The following is a 20,506-nucleotide window of genomic DNA, read 5'->3' as shown; positions in this document are numbered from 1 at the left end:
TATGTTAATGTTTATTCTGGATTTATGGCTAATAGATGATTCATATCTATGTACCTCAAATTGGAACATTCTTATAACTTAGAATAAATGTAACCTACTAAACTTAGATTCTCTAGGAAAGTATCTCTGGAGTTCTTTTATGGCACAGCAGATTAAGGATCTGGTGTTGTCACTGCAGTGGCTGTGTTGCTGCTGTGCTGTGAGTTCAGGCCAGAAATCACCTGCCATGGCATGGCAAAAAAAAAAATGTAATAATAAGGAAGATATTAAGAATGAAATTAAAATAATTCAAAATACCACCATTTAGAGAGACCACTATAAAAAATTAATGTCTTTTTCTATGCAGATATAAATTTTAGTAAAATTTAAATTTTACTGTGTAGGGTTTGTTATTCTGATTTTTTATTTATTATTCTATAATGACAATTTTCAATGCCATTAAAATTTTTTCTATTCGTTGTTTCTATTGTTTTCTATTCCTTGTTTCTATTCATTGGCAACATGGAGAACATTTCATTTTTATAGATATTTAATTCCCAAAGCCTAGAAATTTTATTGCTTTAAATTTTATCATGATGACAAATTTTACAGCAAAAAAATTCCGAACAGTAATGCTCCACTGGTTGTGGATTTATATTACTACCCAAGAATTAAATGCCTCAGGTAATGTATCTTCTCACATTCATGTGCAGCCATTCTAGTCCAAACCAACCCCTAACAGGTGCCCTCTCTCCCAATCTTTTCCACTGTCCAGTCTGCCAGGTAAGAAACTACTATATATATATATATATATATATATATATAGTGAGAGAGAGAGAGAGAGAGAGATAATGGTCCTTTTTAATCCTGCCATTAGTTTTTGTTATTTAATGCAAAGAAGCATGTTATTTTAGTGTATTTGGGGTGCTACAACAAAATACTACAGATTAGGTAGTTTACAAACAACAGAAATCTATTTCTTACAGTTCTGGAGGCTGAAAGTCCAAGACCAAGGTGCCAACAGTGTCTGCTGAAAGCTCTCTTCTGAGTCATGGATTTCTCCTATCTTCACATAGTAAAAGGGGGGTAAGAGAACTCTGTGGGGTCTCTTTTATAAAAGCACTAATCCCATTCATGAGAGCTTGACCTTCATAACCTAATCATTCTGGAAGGCTCAATCTCCTGTTGTGGCTCAATGGGTTAAGGATCTGGCATTGCCTTGAGCTGTGGTGTAGGTCACAGATGCGGCTGGCTCAGATCTCCTGTTGCTGTGGCTGTGGTGTATTCCAGCAGCTACAGCTCAGATTTGACCCCTAGTCTGGGAATTTCCATATGCTGTGGGTGTGGCCCTAAAAGGTCAAACAAACAAAAAAAAGACAACCTATCAAATGGGATAAAAAAATACATATATATATTTTCTTTTTTTGTCTTTTTAGAGCCACACTCACAGCACATGGAGATTTCCAGGCTAGGGGTCCAATTAGAGCTGTAGCTGCTGGCTTATACCACAGCCACAGCAATGGGGGATCCAAGCTACTCCTGTGACCTACACCACAACTCATGGCAATGCCAGATCCTTAACGTACTGAACAAGGCCAGGGATCCAACCTGCATCCTCATGGATGCTGGTCAGATTCATTTCCGCTGAGCTGTGACAGAAACTCTCAAGAAAATATTTTTAAGTTATATGAATGATAAGGGTTTAATATTCAAACACATCAACAGCCATACAACTCAACATCAAAAAAAAAAAAAAAAACTCAATTTAAAAATGAGTAGAAGACCTGAAAAAACATTTTCCTGTAGACATGCAGATGGCCAACAGACACATGAAAAGATGCTTATCATCAGGGAAATCACTAATCATCACTAATCATCAGGGAAATGTAAATCAAAGCCACAATAAGATTTCACCTCACATCTATCAGAATGACTACCATCATTGTGGCTCAGTGGGTTAAGAACACAACATATTGCCTGTGAAGATGCCGGTTCCACCCCTAGACTTGCTCAGCAGGTTAAGGATCCGGTGTTGCTGCAAGCTTTTGCTTAGGTCGAAGATGTGGCTCAGATGTGGTGTTGCTGTGGGCCTGCAGCTGCTGCTCAGATTCGACCCCTAGCCTAGACACTTCCATATGCTGCAGGTGCAGCACCAAAAAGAAAGAAAGAAAAAAAATGACTATCATCAAAAAGGAGAACAAAAAACAAATGTTGGCTAGGGTGTGGAGAAAAGGGAACCCTTAAACACTGTTGGTAGAAATGTAAATTGGAGCAGCCACTTTGGCAAATAATATGGAGATATCTCAATAAAACTAAAAATTGAACTACCATATGCCCAGCAATTCCACTCCTGGGCATATATCTGAAGAAAATGAAAACACTAATTCAAAAAGATACTTGAACTCCAATGTTCATAGCAGCTCTGTTTATAATTGCCAAGATACAGAAGCAACCTAAATTCCATCAGCAGGTAATTGAATAAAGAGAATGTGATTTATACATCACATCGTCACATGTATATGCACACACGCAAATATACGCAATGGAATACAACTCAGCCACAAAAAGAATGAAAATTAGCTATTTGCAACAACATGGATGGACTTGGTGGGTATTATGCTCAGTGAAATAAATAAGTCAGACAGAAAATCAAATACTCTATGACATCTCTTAATTGTGGAATCTGAAAAATACAACAGACTAGTGAATATAACAAAAAAGAAACAGAGTCATAGATATAGAGAACAAACTAGTGGTTACCACAGAGGAGAGGGAAGGTGGGAAGAGGCAATATAATAGTAAAGGATTAAGAAGTACAAATTACTGTGTATAAAATAAATAAGCTACAAAGACATAGTGTACAACACAGGGAATGTAGCCAGTATTTTGTAATAACTGTAAATGGAGTGTAACCTTTAAAAATTGTGAATCGCTCTACTGTACTCCTATAACATACAATACTGTATATCAATTATGTTTGATTAAGAAAAAAGAACCTCTCTGGATTTCACATTGTGGCTCATCAGGTTAAGGACCTGGCCTTGTTTTTGTGAGGATGCAGGTTTGATCTCTGGCCTCACTCAGTGGGTTAAGGATCCAGCATTGTCACTGCCAGGCTTGGGTCACTGCTGTGGCTTGGGTTTGCTCCCTGGCCTGGGAAGTTCCACATGCTACAGGCACAGAAAAAAAAAAAAAAAAAAAGAACAAAAGAAAGAAAAAGAAAAAAGACAGAGAGACACAGGAGAATGTCATGGGGCAATGAAAGCAGAGATTAGAGTATACAGTTGCAAGCCAAAGCAAGCCAAAGATTGCCCATATAGCACCAGAAGCTAGGAAGAGGCATGAAAGTCTTTCAGAGGGACAACACCTTGATTTCAGACTTTTGGCCTCCAGAACTGTGAGACAGTAAATTTCTATAGTTTTAAGCCACCCAGTTGGTAATTTGCTAAACCTCTGGCCCTTGAATCCAGGTGAGTCACTCTTCTTAAGGGCTCCAATAGCATCCTTTTCCCTATCATTGAACTTAGATGGCTTTTGGTCTTGGGAGGGAAGGGACAATGATAGTTTTGTCCATCTATATCTCCATTGTTGAGCACAGAATCTGGCATTCAGCAAGTACTCAATAATGTTTCTTGAATTTAAAGTATTTTTTCTATTTTCTAAGTAAAGTACATGACACTATTACATATGCATCCCTTTGTACTTAACTCTTAAAGTACAAAGATTATTTTCTTAGGACAAAGCCCTAGAAGTAAAATTATTACTGGATCAAAGAATACCATCATTTGAAATTCCTTGACATATATTTTTAATCTCATGTCCAGGTATTTATTGTGCTAAATTTGTTTAGGAAATATTGCCAGTTTTTTTAATATTCATTCAGCTTCATCCAGGGTTATGCTATCTCTCTCTATTTATATGTCTTATTTTCATATTACTCAAGGGAAATTTTCTAATTTTTCTGAATTACCATCCTTATACTACTTTTAAAAGTAAGTAAATATTTTCTGTTTGTGTGTACATATGTGTGTATATTCATTTTTATTGCAAATCAGAAGTCTTTTCCACCATGTGTATGTGTGTGTAAATATATATGTGTGTGTGTGTGTGTGTGTGTGTATGCTGCACCTGTGGCATTCAGGGCTCAAATCCACGCCTCAGCAGTGACCCAAGCCATTACAGTGGGTGGCTGACAAGGCCAGATCCTTAACCTGCTGAGCCACATGAGAACTCCTCCACCATATTTTTATTACCAGCTATTGCTGGTACATAGGAAATCTAATGTGTTGGTGATTGCTTTCTTATCTGGCTACTTCATTGACCTTTCTTACTAGTTGTAAATATATACAACTTTATCATCTGTAAACGATACATTTATCTTCTCTTTTCCACAGTTATGCTCCTGATACTTTTTATCTCATTTTAATAGCTAGAATCTCCAGAACTTTTTTTTTAATTTTTTCTTTTAAATGATTTTTATTTTTTCCATTATTGTTGGTTTACAATGTTCTGTCAATTTTTACTGTACAGCAAAGTAACCCAGTCACACATATATATACATTCTTTTTCTCACTTTATCCTCCATCATGTTCCAGAACTTGTTAAATTATGGTAATAAGGAGTGGTTTCCTTTTGTAATCCTTACTTTAATGGAAACATAGGTATTTCAGTGTTAAGTGTGATATTGCCTGGATTTCATTAAAGTATTCTCTGTTATCATAAGAAAGTTTTATTCAATTCCTAGGTTGTTGCTAATATTAAATTTTAAATGCAGATTTTATTTATTTATTTTTGTCTCTTTGCCTTTTCTAGGGCCACTCCCACGACATATGGAGGTTCCCAAGCTAGGGGTCTAATCGGAGCTGCAGCTGCCGGCCTATGCCAGAGCCACAGCAAAGCGGGATCCCAGCCCCGCGTCTGCGACCTACACCACAGCTCATGGCAACGCTGGATCCTTAACCCACTGAGCAAGGCCAGGGATCAAACCTGCAACCTCGTGGTTCCTAGTCAGATTCGTTAACCACTGCGCCACGACGGGAACTCCTAAACGCGGATTTTATTTTTATCAGACACCTTTTTACCTAAATGAATACATAGCTTCCTCCCTTTGACCTATTGATGTGATATAGTAGAGGAGGTGTTTTGGAATAAATTCTACTGTTTTTTGTTTTAAGTCAATTGTAGAACTTAACCTGCAAGTACTTATCTTCACATTTCTTTTTGAAAAGGAAATTGATCTAATTTTGTGTGTGCATGAGTGTGTGTGTGCATGTGCACACACTCGTCATGTTTTATATCGTATTTTATATCATGCTGATTTTATAAAATTAACTTAAAGACATTCCTTCTTTTTCTATTCTTTTTTTTTTAATTTTTATTTTAAGGGCCATACCTGTGGCAAATAGAAATTCCCAGGCAAGGGGTTGAATCTGAGCTGTAGCTGCCAGCCTAGGCCACAGCCACGCAATGTGGGATCAGGGCCACATCTGCAACACATGCCACAGCTTGGGGCAAAGATTAACCTTAACTTCAGTGGGATCCTTAACCCACATGAGTGAAGCCAGGAATCGAACCTGCAACCTCATGGATACTCTATCCAGTTCTTAACCAGCTGAACCACAGGAGGAACTCCACTTTTCTCATTCTTTGTAACAGTTTACATAACATTGTAATTATATATTCCACGAAAGAATCCACTCTTCAAACTAGGTCAAAAACCCTTTGAGGAGTTAATTTTTTTTCAATTTCTCTCATAGTTTTTAGTCTCTATTTTCTAGTTCCCTTAATTTTAATAACATATCTCTCAGAAAATGCTCAATTTTATCAATATTTCCAAATTAATATCCAGGCATTTTGAAGTAGTATAAAATATTCATGATAAAAACATCTTTGGGAGTTCCCATCGTGGCGCAGTGGTTAACGAATCCGACTAGGAACCATGAGGTTGCGGGTTCGGTCCCTGCCCTTGCTCAGGGGGTTAACGATCCGGCGTTGCCGTGAGCTGTGGTGTAGGTTGCAGATGCGGCTCGGATCCCGCGTTGCTGTGGCTCTGGCGTAGGCCGGTGGCTATGGCTCCGATTCGACCCCTAGCCTGGGAACCTCCATATGCTGCGGGAGCGGCCCAAGAAATAGCAAAAAGACAAAAAAAAAAAAAAAATCTTTGTTCTTCTACTATAATTCTTAATTTTCTGAATTGTATTTTCACCTTCTTTACACAACACACTGGTTGACCTTTGTTTGCATTACTGGTCCTTTAAAAAGAAAAGCAATTTGGAGTTCCCACCTTGGTGCAGCAGAAACGAATCCAACTAGGAACTATGAGGTTGGGGGTTCAATCCCTGGCCTTAATCAGTGGGTTAAGGATCCAGTGTTGCTCTGAGCTGTGGTATAGGCTGCAGATGCGTCTTGAATCTGGTGTTACTGTGGCTGTGGCATAGGCCACCAGCTGTAGACCCCTAGCCTGGGAACCTCCATGCGTCCCAGGTGCGGCCCTAAAAATCTAAGCAAAAAAAAAAAAAGTAATTGAGGAGTATATAAATCAATTACATTCACCTATTAATTTTCAGTTAATGTCTTCTGGTTTTCTTTCATTTTTCCTTTTTAAAATTTATCTGACATTGTTTCATTGTTCTTTATTTTGGATAAGAATGTTGTGCTTAACTACAGATGTGATAAATTCATTTGAGTAATAAAAAAAAGAAAGAAAGAAAAAGAATGTTGTGCTTAATTCATTTATTTTCATTCTTTAAATTTCCAAAGTGTGGAGTTCCTGTCGTGGCGCAGTGGTTAACGAATCCAACTAGGAACCATGAGGTTTTGGGTTCGATCCCTGCCCTTGCTCAGTGGGTTAAGGATCCAGCGTTGCTGTGAGCTATGGTGTAGGTCTTAGACGCGGCTCGGATCCCACCTTGCTGTGGCTCTGGCGTAGACTGGCGGCTACAGCTCCGATTAGACCCCTAGCCTGGGAACCTCCCTATGCCAGGAGAGCGGCCCTAGAAAAGGCAAAAAGACAAAAAAAAAAAAAAAAAAAAAATCCAAAGTGTAAACACGTGTATAAATTTGCCTCTAAATGTTGTTTTGGTTGCAGCCTATACTTTTTTTGTGTGTGTCTTTTTTTCGTCTTTTAGGGCTGTACCTGCGGCAAATGGAGGTTCCCAGGCTAGGAGCTGCAGCAGCTCGCCCACACCACAGCCACAGCAACTCAGAATCTGAGCCGCATCTGTGACGTACAACACAGCTCATGGCAATGCCAGATCCTTAACCCACTGATCGAGGCTAAAGATTGAACCCACATCCTTGTGGATGCTAGTCAGGTTCCTTAACCACTGAGCCACACCGGGAACTCCTGCAGTCTACATGTTTTGCTGTAAATATTACACTGTAAATGGACTTTGGCTTTGGAAAAATGCTAAAATCTGCTGTTACACTGTTATTACATTTCATATTTAGCTTGTGGATGACTGAATTGTTGGATGTGGACTTAGAAGTAATTCAGGAGTTCCCGTCGTGGCGCAGTGGTTAACGAATCCGACTAGGAACCATGAGGTCGCGGGTTCGGTCCCTGCCCTTGCTCAGTGGGTTAATGATCCGGCGTTGCCGTGAGCTGTGGTGTAGGTTGCAGACGCGGCTCGGATCCCGCGTTGCTGTGGCTCTGGCGTAGGCCGGTGGCTACAGCTCCGATTCAACCCCTAGCCTGGGAACCTCCATATGCCGCGGGAGCGGCCCAAGAGATAGCAACAACAACAACAACAAAAGACAAAAAAAAAAAAAAAAAAAAGAAGTAATTCAAAGCATCTCTGAACTTGTGTGCCACCAATGACCATGTGGTCATGTATATTGCCATGATCTTTAATCAGAGTTGAGTACATCAGGAATGTGAACAAATCTTGTCATTTGGACATATTTTTAACATCTGAATATAGGATAAGCATTCTAGATGTTTCCTACTAGATATGCTTTATATGTTGCAATTCTGTCAGTTGAAGGATATGAGTGTATTATTATAATATAATATTGCAATAATTAATGATGATTATGAAAGACAGGTAAAGGTGTTTAGAAAATACATATTAAGTGACAAAAGCAAGTTGTATTAATAAGCTTTTATACGTAATAGGAAATAATTGTTATCAAGTATATGAATATAATATTAGTATCTGGAGAGATAAAATCAGAAGAAATATATATCATTTGTATTTTTATATAGTAATCATCTCTGGCAATGTGGTTATAGGATATTTTAACATCTATTTTTTATATTTATGTAATTCTTGACTATCAGGGCATATGTTATCTTTTATAACAAAAAACAATAAAATATATTTAAAATGAATATATATATTCATAATAGGACTAAAGATATGTTGGTAGTCTGATAAACCATATGATTATCTCTCTCTTCTTGGAAGATTCTGTGATCCAGTTAGTTAGGACATTTATTTCCACACATTTTTCTTGCTGGCTTTCAACCACTTCACTTATCACTATGCCTATATAAGAAGAGAAAAACTAGTCAATTATGTCATATTTTATCAGCTACAATGAAGAAACAGACACAATAATGTAACTGATTCATATAAATGTTTAAATCTTAAATGGGTGTCTTTTTTTTTTTTTTTTTTGTCTTTTGTCTTTGTTGTTGTTGTTGTTGTTATTGTTGCTATTTCTTGGGCCACTCCCGCGGCATATGGAGGTTCCCAGGCTAGGGGTTGAATCGGAGCTGTAGCCACCGGCCTACGCCAGAGCCACAGCAACGCGGGATCCGAGCCGCGTCTGCAACCTACACCACAGCTCACGGCAACGCCGGATCGTTAACCCACTGAGCAAGGGCAGGGATCGAACCCGCAACCTCATGGTTCCTAGTCGGATTCGTTAACCACTGCGCCACAACGGGAACTCCTTAAATGGGTGTCTTCTAATTGGCCATTTTGTGCTAGGTCAAGGAAATCCGTTTAGCCAAATAAAGACAGTGTTACTTTAAGGATAGGTAGGAAAGGGTGGGCATTAATAGAGTGGCCTGAGGATTCTGAGACAACCAGTGATGGAATGATTGTCCAGTCAGCACTCACAAGATCTGAACCTGGGGGGAAAATAGGACCCAGGAGTGTCAAAGGCTTGACAGCTCTGTGTCGCCTTCTTCTTCTTCTTCTTCTTCTTTTTTTTTTTTGTTTGTTTGTTTGTTTGTTTGTTTGTTTGTTTTTTAGGGCTACACTTGTGGCATATGGAAGTTCCCATGTTAGGGGCTGAATCTGAGCTGTAGCTGCCAGCCCATGTCACAGCCACAGCAACGCAGGGTCCAAGCTTTGTCTGAGACCTACACCACAGCTACAGCAAGGCTAGATCCCTAACCCACTGAGCAAATACAGGGATCAATACTGCATCTTCATGGATACCACTCAGGTGCATAACCTGCTGAGACACAATGGGAACTCCCTGTGTCTTTCTCACTGGGTGTGATCTTTCTCAGACTATCTTTCCCCGTCTCTTAATATTTGCTTCATTTTGCCTCCTGCTTTCCATTGGTCTCTCTCCTTTTTTCAACTGCTATCAAACTTTTTCTTTCTGTTAGACATATGCTACAGGTATATAAATACGCTTCTCCCATCTTAAAAACCAAAGCAAGCAAACCAAAACCAAAACAAACAAACAAACCTGTCTTACCCACATTCCCCTTAAGCAACCACCCATCTCTCCGGGCTCTTGCCCAAAGGGCCTGAAAAAACAGTCCATGTATGCTGCTTCCATGTCCCCTCTCACTGGCCCTGTATTTATACCATTCTAATCTGGCTTTTGCCCTTGTGTCACTTCTCAAACTGCTCTTAAGAACATCCTTACTCCAAACTCTTAACTGCATTCATTCAACACAGTTGGTCACTCCCCACTTAAGCATCCTGCTTTCTTTTCCAAAACATCACTCTCTCTTGTTTTTTTCTCCTACCACTTTGGCCGTTCCATCTCATAACTTCTTTACAGGCTTCTCCTCAATAACTTATTCTCTATAACTTAAACTTGGCTGGGGCTCAGTCCTTGAACTTCCTGTCCTTGCTCTTTCCCTACTCTTCTACCTCAGTGATTATATTCATTCACATGGCTTTAAATGCATTTGTTATAAGAGAGTTAAAAATGCAAATGGATTGTTCCAAATCAGTGCTGTCCAGTAGAATGTTCTGTGGTGATGGAAATGTTCTGGATCTATGCTGTCTAGTACCATAGTCACTAGCTAACATGAGCACCTGACAGGTGCCTTGTCTGACGGAAAAACCGAGTTTTATTTTATTATGTTGTTGTTGGGGTTTTGGGGGTGCACATCTGTGGCATGCAGAAGTTCCCTGGCACCACAGCAGTGACCTGAGCCACTGAAGTGACAATGCTGGATCCTTAACCCACACAGCCACATGGGAACTCCTGAAATAAATTTATTTATTTTAATATTGATTTTTATTTTTTCCATTATAGCTGATTTCCAGTGTTCTGTCAATTTTCTGCTGTACAGCAAGGTGACCCAGCTACATATGCATGTATACATTCTTTATCTCACATTATCATGCTCCATCATAAGTGACTAGATATGGTTCCCAAAGCTATACAGCAGAATCTCATTGCTTATCCATTCCAAAGGCAATAGGTTGCATCTATTAACGCCAAACTCCCAATCCATCCCACTCCCTCCCCCTCCCCCTTGGCAACCACAAGTCTATTCTCCAAGTCCATGATTTTTTTTTTCTGTGGACAGGTTCATTTGTGCCATATATTAATTCCAGATATAAGTATGGTGATATCATATGATATTTGCCTTTCTCTTTCTGACTTACTTCACTCAGTATGACAGTCTTTAGGTCCATCCGTGTTGCTGCAAATGGCGTTATTTTGTTCTTTTTTATGGCTGAGTAGTATTCCATTGTGTGTGTGTGTGTGTGTGTGTGTAAAACAAATCTTCCTAATCCAGTCATCTGTCAATGGACATTTGGGTTCTTTCCATGTCTTGGCTATTGTGAATAGTGCTGCAATGAACATGCGGGTGCATGTGTTTTTTTTAAGGAAAGTTTTGTCTGGATATATGCCCAAGAGTGGGATTGCTGGGTCATATGGTAGTTCTACGTATAGTTTTCTAAGGTACCTCCACACTGTTTTCCATAGTGGTTATACCAATTTACATTCCCACCAATAATGCAGAAGTGTTCCCTTTTCTCCACACCTTCTCCAGCATTTGTTATTTGTGGACTTGTTAGTGATGGCCATTCTGACTGGTGTGAGGTGGTACCTCATAGTAGTTTTGATTTGCATTTCTCTAATAATCAGTGATATTGAGCATTTTTCCATGTGCTTGTTGGCCATTTGCATATCTTCTTTGGAGAAATGTCTATTCAGGTCTTTTCCCCGTTTTTCAATTGGGTGATTGGCTTTTTTGCTGTTGGGAACTCCTGAAATTTAAATTTTATTCAAGTTCAATTAATTTTAGTAGCCACATGGGGTTGGTGGCTATGGTATTGAACAATTTGTCTCCAGATTAAAGAAAACATTAAATTTTTTTTTTTTTTTTTTTTTTTTTTTTTGCTTTTTAGGGCAACATCTGTGGCAAATGGAGTTTCCCAGACTAGGGGTCAAATCAGAGCTGCAGCTGCAGGCCCACACCGCAACCACAGCAATGCCAGATTCAAGCCTCATTTGCAAACTACACCACAGCTCATGGCAATTCCGGATCATTAACCCACTGAGCAAGGCCAGGGATTGAACCTGCATCCTCATGGATACTAGTTAGCTTCATTACTGCTGAGCCACGATGGGAACTCCAAACATTTTTTTTTTTTTTAAAGCAACCTGTAGGAGTTTCCATTGTAGTGCATCGGAAATGAATCCGACTAGGAACTATGAGGTTGCAGGTTTGATCCCTGGCCTCATTCAGTAGGTTAGGATCTGGCATTGCCGTGAGCTATGGTATAGGTTGCAGATGTGGCCCAGATCCTGTGTTGCAGTGGCTGTGGCGTAGGCTGGCAGCTGTACCTCTGATTCGACCCCTAGCCTGGGAACCAACATGTGCCAAGGGTGAGGCCCTAAAAAGCAGGGAAAAAAAAAAAAAAGCAACCTGCAAACTTGGTTAAATGCAATGAAAAACAGAAACCACAGGTGGGTTTCAGTCTGATATCTCTCTTCCCTGGTCTGTATCTAGCTCTTTTTCCCAACTGTAAAGTGACTCCAAGCCTGCCATCAGCCGCGGAATAGCTCTCCACATAGCTCTCCACTAGGTCTCCTTCACCATCCCACCCCAGTAACTGGGCATAACAGGCTTCCCAAATTCCTGCGCAAGTTCTTCTTATTCACCTACCCTTCAGAAGAACTGGTTAATGGCCAGATCTAATTCTCCAAATGGTCCAAACTCATGGACAATTGCTTTTCCCAGCCTATAAATTCTTTTTCCTATAAGAAACTTTTTATTCCATAATGCTTAAAATGATTCTGCTTCTCTAACTGATAACTGATATACTCTTGAGAACTGTTATTATCTCTGTCTTCCCTAACTCAGTAAATGGCAGCAATATCCATCAGTTGCCTCTTTAACTCACTACCTCCAGTCGATCACTAAGTCCTTGGTAAACTAGATTCGAAATACCTGTTGAGTAAAAACAAGTACAGGAACAACAACTAAAAAGGAGTTCCACTGTGGCTCAATGGAAACGAATCTGACTAGCATCCATGAGGGTGCAAATTTGATCCCTGGCCTCACTCAGTGGATTAAGGATACTGCATTGTGGTGAACTGTGGTGTAGGTCATGGACACAGCTTGGATCTGGCATTGTTGTGGCTGTGGTGTAGGCTGGCAGCTACAGCTCCAGTTTGTCCTCTAGCATGGGAATCTCCATATGCCACAGGTGTGGCCCTAAAAAATAACAACAACAAAAACAACCAAAAAACAAAATACCCGTTGAGAAGTTCCTGTTGTGGCTCAGCAGGTTAAGAATCTGACTCATATCCATGAGGATACAGGTTCGATCCTCTCTCAATGGGTTAAGGATCTGGTTCTGCTGCAAGCTTCGGTGTAGGTCACAGATGTGGCTCAGATCTGGCAGTTGCTCTGGCTGTGGCGTAGGCCTCAGCTGCAGTTCCGATTTGACCTCTAGCCTGGGAACTTCCATATGCTGCAGGTGCAGCCCTAAAAAGAAAAAAAAAAAAAATGCACATCAAGTATGTCCACGTCTCTCCATTTTCCCTGCAATGCCCTAGTCCAAGTAACTCCCAATCCATGTTCATCATCAACTCCCAATATCAATTCTGTTTCTAAATACTAATCTCAAACATGTGGACATTTCAATGGCTTCCTATTACACATATTTACATAGTCCTGAGTAATCTGGCTCCTGCCAACTTTTCCAGATTCATCTTGGGCCACTTTCTCCCTTACCAGATATGCTCTAGCCACACTGACATCTTTTCAAGTAAGACTATGCTTTTTCTCCTCTCAGGGTTTTCATACATTCTATTTGTAATCCTTTGATCCTCACTTTACTCAATTTATTCCTTCAGGTCTTGGTTTAAACATCACCTCCTCAGAAAGGCCTTCTTTTTTTTTTTTTTTTTTTGCTTTTTTAGGGCAGCACTTGCAGCACATGGAGATTCCCAGGCCAGTGGTCTAATTGGAGCCATGGCTGCCGGCCTACACCACAGCCACAGCAATGCAGGATCTGAGCCTCATCTGTGACCTACACCACAGCTCATGGCAACACCGGAACCTTAACCCACTAAGTGAGACCAGGGATTGAACCTGCATCCTCATGTTTCCTAGTCGGATTTGTTTCCAATACGTCATGACAGGAACTCCAGAAAGGCCTTCCTTGACCAGCTTAAGCAGGCTCTTCCCTGTTATTCTGTAGCACTATATTATGTTAATTTCTTCTTTGCATTTATCACGTTATATTTTGTTAATTTATTTATTCCCCTCTTTTCTCACTTAGCTGTGATATCCATGAAGGCAGAAGGCAAAAGACATTTCTGCTTTATTCATTCAGCGCCCTTTTTTTAACTGGTGCTCAAAATGTACTTGTTGAGTGATAAATATAGTGAATGGATTTCTCTTAGCTTCTGCTTATTTGTGGTTTCTGCGTCTTTATAATTTTAGTTTGACATGACCTCTCAGAGCCTCAGCTCTGACTCCCTCCTGGTGACACCAACTCTATCTTCCATTCTGTTCTAGGTGTGGTCTAGTACCTGATGGTGGTCCAATTTGTTGTGGCAAGGCAAGGGCTGAGTGTGAAGAGTAAAAATGTGACAGGCTCGTCTGCCCCCCCCCCTTTTTTTTTTGTCTTTTCAAGGCCAAACCTGAGGCATATGGAAGTTCCCAGGATAGGGGTCCAATCAGAGCTGTAGCTGTAGGCCTATGCCAGAGCCACAGCAACAGTGGATCCAAGCCACGTCTGTGACCTACACCACAGCTCATGGCAACGCCGGATCCTTGATCCACTGAGCAAGGCCAGGGATTGAACCCACAGCCTCATGGTTCCTGGTCGGATTCTTTAACCACTGAGCCATGATGGGAACTCCTCGTGTGCTCCCTTAGCAGGGCTTTGGAGTTAGGAGACAGCTTTGAGACACAATATGATGGGCATGTTCACTGAAAGAACTACTATTAAAATTTCCTTTTTTGTGCCATGATTTATCTTGAATATATAAACAACCAAAGATCTTTGTATTCTGGGAGTCTCTTCAGGGTAGAGTGGGAATACTATGATAGAATCATTCTTTGAGTTTCTATTTACATAATTCTTGTGTTTGTGTCTTTGTAGTTACTTATACAAAATCTGTGGCTTCTTGTAATTTAGTCCATCATCCTCCATTGTAAAAGTTAAAATACAAATAGCTAAAATGAGACAAATTTTTTTTTTGGCTGCTCCTATAGCATGCAAAATTCCTGTGTCACGGATCAAACCCAAACATCAAGACTGGACTTCTAATTTTTTTTCTGCCTCTTGGCATATGGAAGATCCTGGGCCAGAGATCAGATCCAAGATTCTGTTGCTTCCTACAAAACAGGTGTGGCAATGCTGGATCCTTTAATCCTTTGTGCTGGCCTGGGATAGCACCTGGGTCCCAGTGGTGCAGAAATACTTCCCATCCTGTTGCGCCACAGTGGGAACTCCTGAATTTCTAATTTTTAAAATTTTTATAATGATTTTTATTTTTTCCATTATAGCTCGTTTACAGCGTTCTGTCAGTTTTCTACTGTACAGCAAGGTGACCCAGTTACACATACATGTATACATTTTTTTCTCACATTATCATGCTCCATCATAAGTGACTAGATATAGTTCCCAGTGCTATATATGGCAGCTATTTTTTTAAAAAAGCTAAAAAAGGAGTTCCCACTGTGGCCCAGTGGAAATGAACCCTACAAGTGTCCATAAGGAAACAGGTTTGATCTCTGGCCTTACTCAGTGGGTTAAGGATCTGGTGCTGCCCTGAGCTGTGGTGTAGATAGCAGATCAGCTTGGATCTGGTATTGCTGTGGCTGTGGTGTAGGCTGGCAGCTGCAGCTCCCATTCAACCCCTAGCCTTGGAACTTCCGTATGCTGCAGGTGCGCCCCTAAAAAAGAAAAAAAAAAAAAGTCAGGATTTTGTGAGTTCCCTAGTGGCGCCAATCCTGCTGTGGCAGGACTGGATCCCTGGCTGAGGAACTTCCACATGCATTGGCACGGCCAAGAAAAAAAAAAGATTTTAAAAAATTAATAGATTTTTTTTTAGGTTTAATAAAAATGCACAGAGGAGTTCCCATCGTGGCTTGGTGGTTAACGAATCTGACTGGGAACCATGAGGTTGCTGGTTCGATCCTTGACCTTGCTCGGTGGGTTAAGGATCCGGCGTTGCTGTGAGCTGTGGTGTAGGTCGCAGATGCGGCTCAGATCCCGCATTGCTGTGGTTCTGGAGTATGTGGCAGCTACAGCTCTGATTGGACCCCTAGCCTGGGAACTTCCATATGCCCCAGGAGCAGTCCCAGAAAAAAAGGCAAAAGGCAAAAGGCAAAAACAAACAAACAAAAATGCACAGAGAGTACAAAGTTTCCATATTCCCCCTCCCCCCAGTCCAACCCCCCCCCCACTTTTTCTTATTGTTAACATTGTGCTTTAGTTGGTACATTGGCTACAATTGACAAACCAGTATTGATTCATTGTTATTAAGTCCCTAATTTGCATTAGGGTTCCTAGTTTGCATTAGGGTTTACTTTTTCTTTTCTTTTTACAGTCATGCCTGAATATGCCAATTTCTGGGCCAGGGGCCAAATTGGAGCTTTAGCTGCAGCCTAGGCCATAGCCATGGCAACACCAGATCCAAGCTGCATCTTTGACCTACACTGCAGCTGTGGCAATTCTGGATCCTTAAGCCACTGAGCAAAGCCAGGAATCCAACCCACAACCTCAGAGGTAAACATCAGGTCCTTAACCCACCAAGCCACAGTGGGAACTCCTCTTCACTCTTTATGTTTTACATTCTATGGATTTTGACAAATGTATGACATGTATCTACTATTATAGTATCATACAGAATAGTTTCACTGCCCTAAAAATTCCCTATGTTCCACCCTTTAATCCTTTCACCCTCTGTCCCACCCCTTGAACCTTTGACAACCATTGGTCTTTTTACATCAATTTATCCTCTCACTAACAGTGAACATTGAGTGTCAATTTCTCCACATCCACAGTGGATATGATAACCCAAATCTGATATTGTAAAATGTTTGTCATTGTTGCTGTTATTTTTGTTTGGAGCAAGGTTTATGTAAAGGGCTGGCAGTCTATATTGCTATAAAGGGAAGTTGGGATTCAAAGAGGGAAGATCTTAAGTGGCAAATAAGACATTGGACTTTTTTTTTTTTTTTTTTTTTTGTCTTTTTAGGCCCGCACCTGTAGCACATGGAGGTCCCAGGCTAGGGGTCGATTGGAGCTGTAGCTGCCGGCCTACACCAGAGCCAGAGCAACTCGGGATCCGAGCCGCACCTGTGACCTACACCACAGCTCACGGCAACACCAGATCCTTAACCCAATGAGTGAGGCCAAAAATTGAACCTGAAACCTCATGGTTCCTAGTCAGATTTGTTAACCACTGAGCCATGATGGGGACTCCAACACTGGAATATTTTTAAGCAATGAGAAGGCAGAGAGAGTGTTTGAGAACGTTTAAAAGTATATATAGAACGTTTAAAACGTCTAAGATAACTTCTAGCTCAAGTAAAATATTTGAGCTAGAAGTTATCTTAGAAAATTGTTTCAATGCACTTCTTTCATAGGTGAGGAAATAGAAATTCTGAAAAGTTAAATGATTTATCCAAGCTCACACTACCCATTAGTAGCATATCTAGGATTAGAATCAAGACTGTTTAGGTCTCCATCCTGTGTTAGGCAGTAAAGAAGATTTAGAGAAATAAGGACACAGATGGAGCACTTTTTGGCTGGATCTTTCACAGTCTAGCCCAAAGCATCTATAATACCAAGTGAATCAAGCTAGCTATTAGTTTGTTTTCAAAAAGTATTATTAAGGATTCCCCATGTTTCAGTAATAGTAGTAATTCTTGGTATAATCCTGGAAAAAGAAGTTTTGTGGGTCAGGAGGAAAATTATACTATTGTTTCACTCGTGAATATGCCAAGTGGAGGAGTTCCTGTTGTGGCACAGTGGTAACAAATCCTAATAGTATCCATGAGGATGTGGGTTCAATCCCTGGCCTTGCTCAGTGGGTCAAGGATCTGGCAGTGCAGTCAGCTGTGGTGTAGGCCCGCAGCTGCAGCTCCACTTTGACCCCTATAGCCTGGAAACTCCCATATGTGGGTGTGGCCCTAAAAAGAAGAAGAAAAAAAAAAGATGTCAAATGGAGAGCATGGCTGATAGCTTTTTTTCTCAGGCCTACTCAGGGTCTCTTTCTCTAGGTTTCTACCTAGGTCCTCAGTGTGTGCAAGCCTGAGAAATGCCAGAATTGAGGGAAGGCCAGCTGAAGAGTGGCTGAGATGTGGTTAGGGAGATGTGTGGTACAGATCATGGAGGGCTTTGTTGATCTAGTTAGGGATTTGTCTCTAAGTGTATTAGTGAGCTAATGAAGGGTTTTAAAGCAAATGCTCCAGAGGTTCTTATTTGCAATTAAAAGACACACAGGAGGGAGTTCCTGTTGTGGCTCAGTGGTTGAGGAACCTGACTAGTATCCATGAGGATGCAGGCTCAATCCCTGGCTTTGCTCAGTGGGTTAAGTATCACATTGCTGTGAGCTTAGGTGTAGGTCACAGATGTGGCTCAGATCCCACTTTGCTGTAGCTGTGGTGTAGGCCGGCGGCTACAGCTCCGATTGGACCCCTAACTCGATTGGGCCCCTAGCCTGGGGACCTCCATATGCCGCAGGTGTGGCCCTAAAAGACAAAAAACCAGAAAACAAGAACAATGACAACAAAAACACACCACACAGGAGGAGTCCCTATGGTGGCTCAGTGATAATGCACTCAACTAGTATCCATGAGGACTCAGGTTCAATCCCTGGTCTCACTCAGTGGGTTAAAGATCCAGCTTTGCAGTGAGCTGTGGTGTAGATCGCAGACTCAACTCAGAACCTGTGTTGCTCTGGCTGTGGCTGGCACAGGAAGCCTGCTGCACCTTCGGCCCTAAAAAGACCAAAAAAAAAAAAAAAAAAAAAAAGACACACAGGAGTTCCCTGGTGGCTCAAGGGGTTAAGGATCTGACATTGTCACTGCTGTGGCTCTGGTTACTGCTGTGGTGGGGTTTGATCCATGGCCCAGGAACTTCCTCATGCCATGGGCACAGTCAAGAAAAAAAGAAAAAAACAAACAAAACCTGACAGGACTTGATCACTGAAGAAGACTGTGTCTTGAATGACTCTCTGGTTTTCAGATAATGCTGCTGGATGCAAGTGGGTGATGTTCATTGATAAGGGAACTTTGGAGATGAATAATTAGGGGGAAGATCTTGTGCTCCTGGCTTCTTTCGAAATGTTGATTTGGAGTCTGGGGGGGGTGGTTAGACAAATAAATTAGAGGTCAAACAAGAACTAAAGATATTGGAGTTCCGTTGTGGCTCAGTGGTTAACAAATCCGACTAGGAACCATGAGGTTGTGGGTTCGATCCCTGGCCTTGTTCAGTTGGTCAAGGATCCGGCATTTCCATGACCAATGGTGTAGGTCGCAGACTCGGCTCGGATCCTGAGTTGCTGTGGCTGTGGCTGTGGCTGTGGCGTAGGCTGGTGGCTACAGCTCCGATTCAACCCCTAGCCTGGGAGCCTCCATATGCTACGGAAGCGGCCCTAGAAATGGCAAAAAGACAAAAAAAAAAAAAAAAAAGAAGAACTAAAGATATTAATTTGGGAGGTCTGGTCATCTGGTAGATGACTTTGTCTAGTGGAGGCACTTTTCCTTTCTTTTTTTTTAAGGAAAGTTGATCCCTAGGAAGGTCTAAATAAAAAGTGTTGGTTAGTTCAAATCTATTATTTTTCGGAGTTCCCGTCGTGGCGCAGTGGTTAACGAATCCGACTAGAAACCATGAGGTTGCGGGTTCGGTCCCTGCCCTTGCTCAGTGGGTTAACGATCCGGCGTTGCCATGAGATCCCGAGTTGCTGTGGCTCTGGCGTAGGCCGGTGGCTACAGCTCCGATTCAACCCCTAGCCTGGGAACCTCCATATGCCGCGGGAGCGGCCCAAGAAATAGCAACAACAACAACAAAAATCTATTATTTTCATTATTTAATTTATAGGATTACCCACTTTTATGCCACGAAACTCCAGTAGTAAGGGATTTCAGATAATGGAAAGCTCAGATCTTTGCTAAATAGATTGATTGGATAGATAGTCAAAATATTTCAAAAATTTTATATCTTGATCCAGTTACCTATAAAATAATCTGGCATATTGTGTGCTTAAGCACTTTGAAGAGTATTCATCTAACTTTTCCTTGAACCACTGATTTTCTGTCATAGCATAGAGACTGTTTAGGGAAACAGTGAGCTTTAAAAATAAACCTGATTTTTAATTAAAAGGACACTATTCCTTTTTTTATTACAGCTGCATTATAAAATTAGTATCCATACCGCGTCTGAAATTCAAACGTCTTTGTCTTGTCTTTCTTGTACCTAGTATACCGTTACAAAAGAAATATCACTTCAGTTAGGATTTTTTTCCTCCTTTTTTTTTTAAACTTTAGTATAGTTGATTTCCAATGTTCTGTCAATTCCTGCTATAATGACCCAGTTATACATACATACATACATTGTTTTTCTCACTTTATCCTCCATCGTGTTCCATCACAAGTGATTGGATATAGTTCCCTGAAGTTAAAATTTAATTGCTAAGATTTTTGAAAAGAAATACAGATGTGTTCTTCACACTTGTCCTAACCACTGAGCTTTGTGAGGCGTCAAGTTGCTCAAACTGTGCTACAAGGAAGCCCTTTACTGCTCAAAAGGCCAGGGACCGAAACGGAGTACTGCACAACTCTTCATCACCCCTGGTTTGGCTTCCAAATGTGGCTTTCCTATCATCCCAAAGCGGGAGCCGC

The 20,506-nt window shown here is 40.9% G+C and overlaps 1 protein-coding gene across 4 annotated transcripts in view; it reads left to right on the top strand.

Annotated features, from left to right (window-relative positions):
• SNX14 (sorting nexin 14) overlaps positions 1–20,506 on the top strand; it is a 371,843-nt gene that overhangs the window by 214,061 nt on the left and 137,276 nt on the right. The gene's annotated exons all lie outside the window — the stretch shown is intronic.

The sequence above is a fragment of the Sus scrofa genome, chromosome 1 (assembly GCF_054392235.1).
Source record: "Sus scrofa isolate SSC_HxYL_T2T_F1_AM1 chromosome 1, Sscrofa_HxYL_maternal_Yorkshire_Landrace_v2.0, whole genome shotgun sequence".
NCBI classification, from domain to species: Eukaryota; Metazoa; Chordata; class Mammalia; order Artiodactyla; family Suidae; genus Sus; species Sus scrofa.
This window is presented reverse-complemented; position numbering and strand designations above follow the sequence as displayed.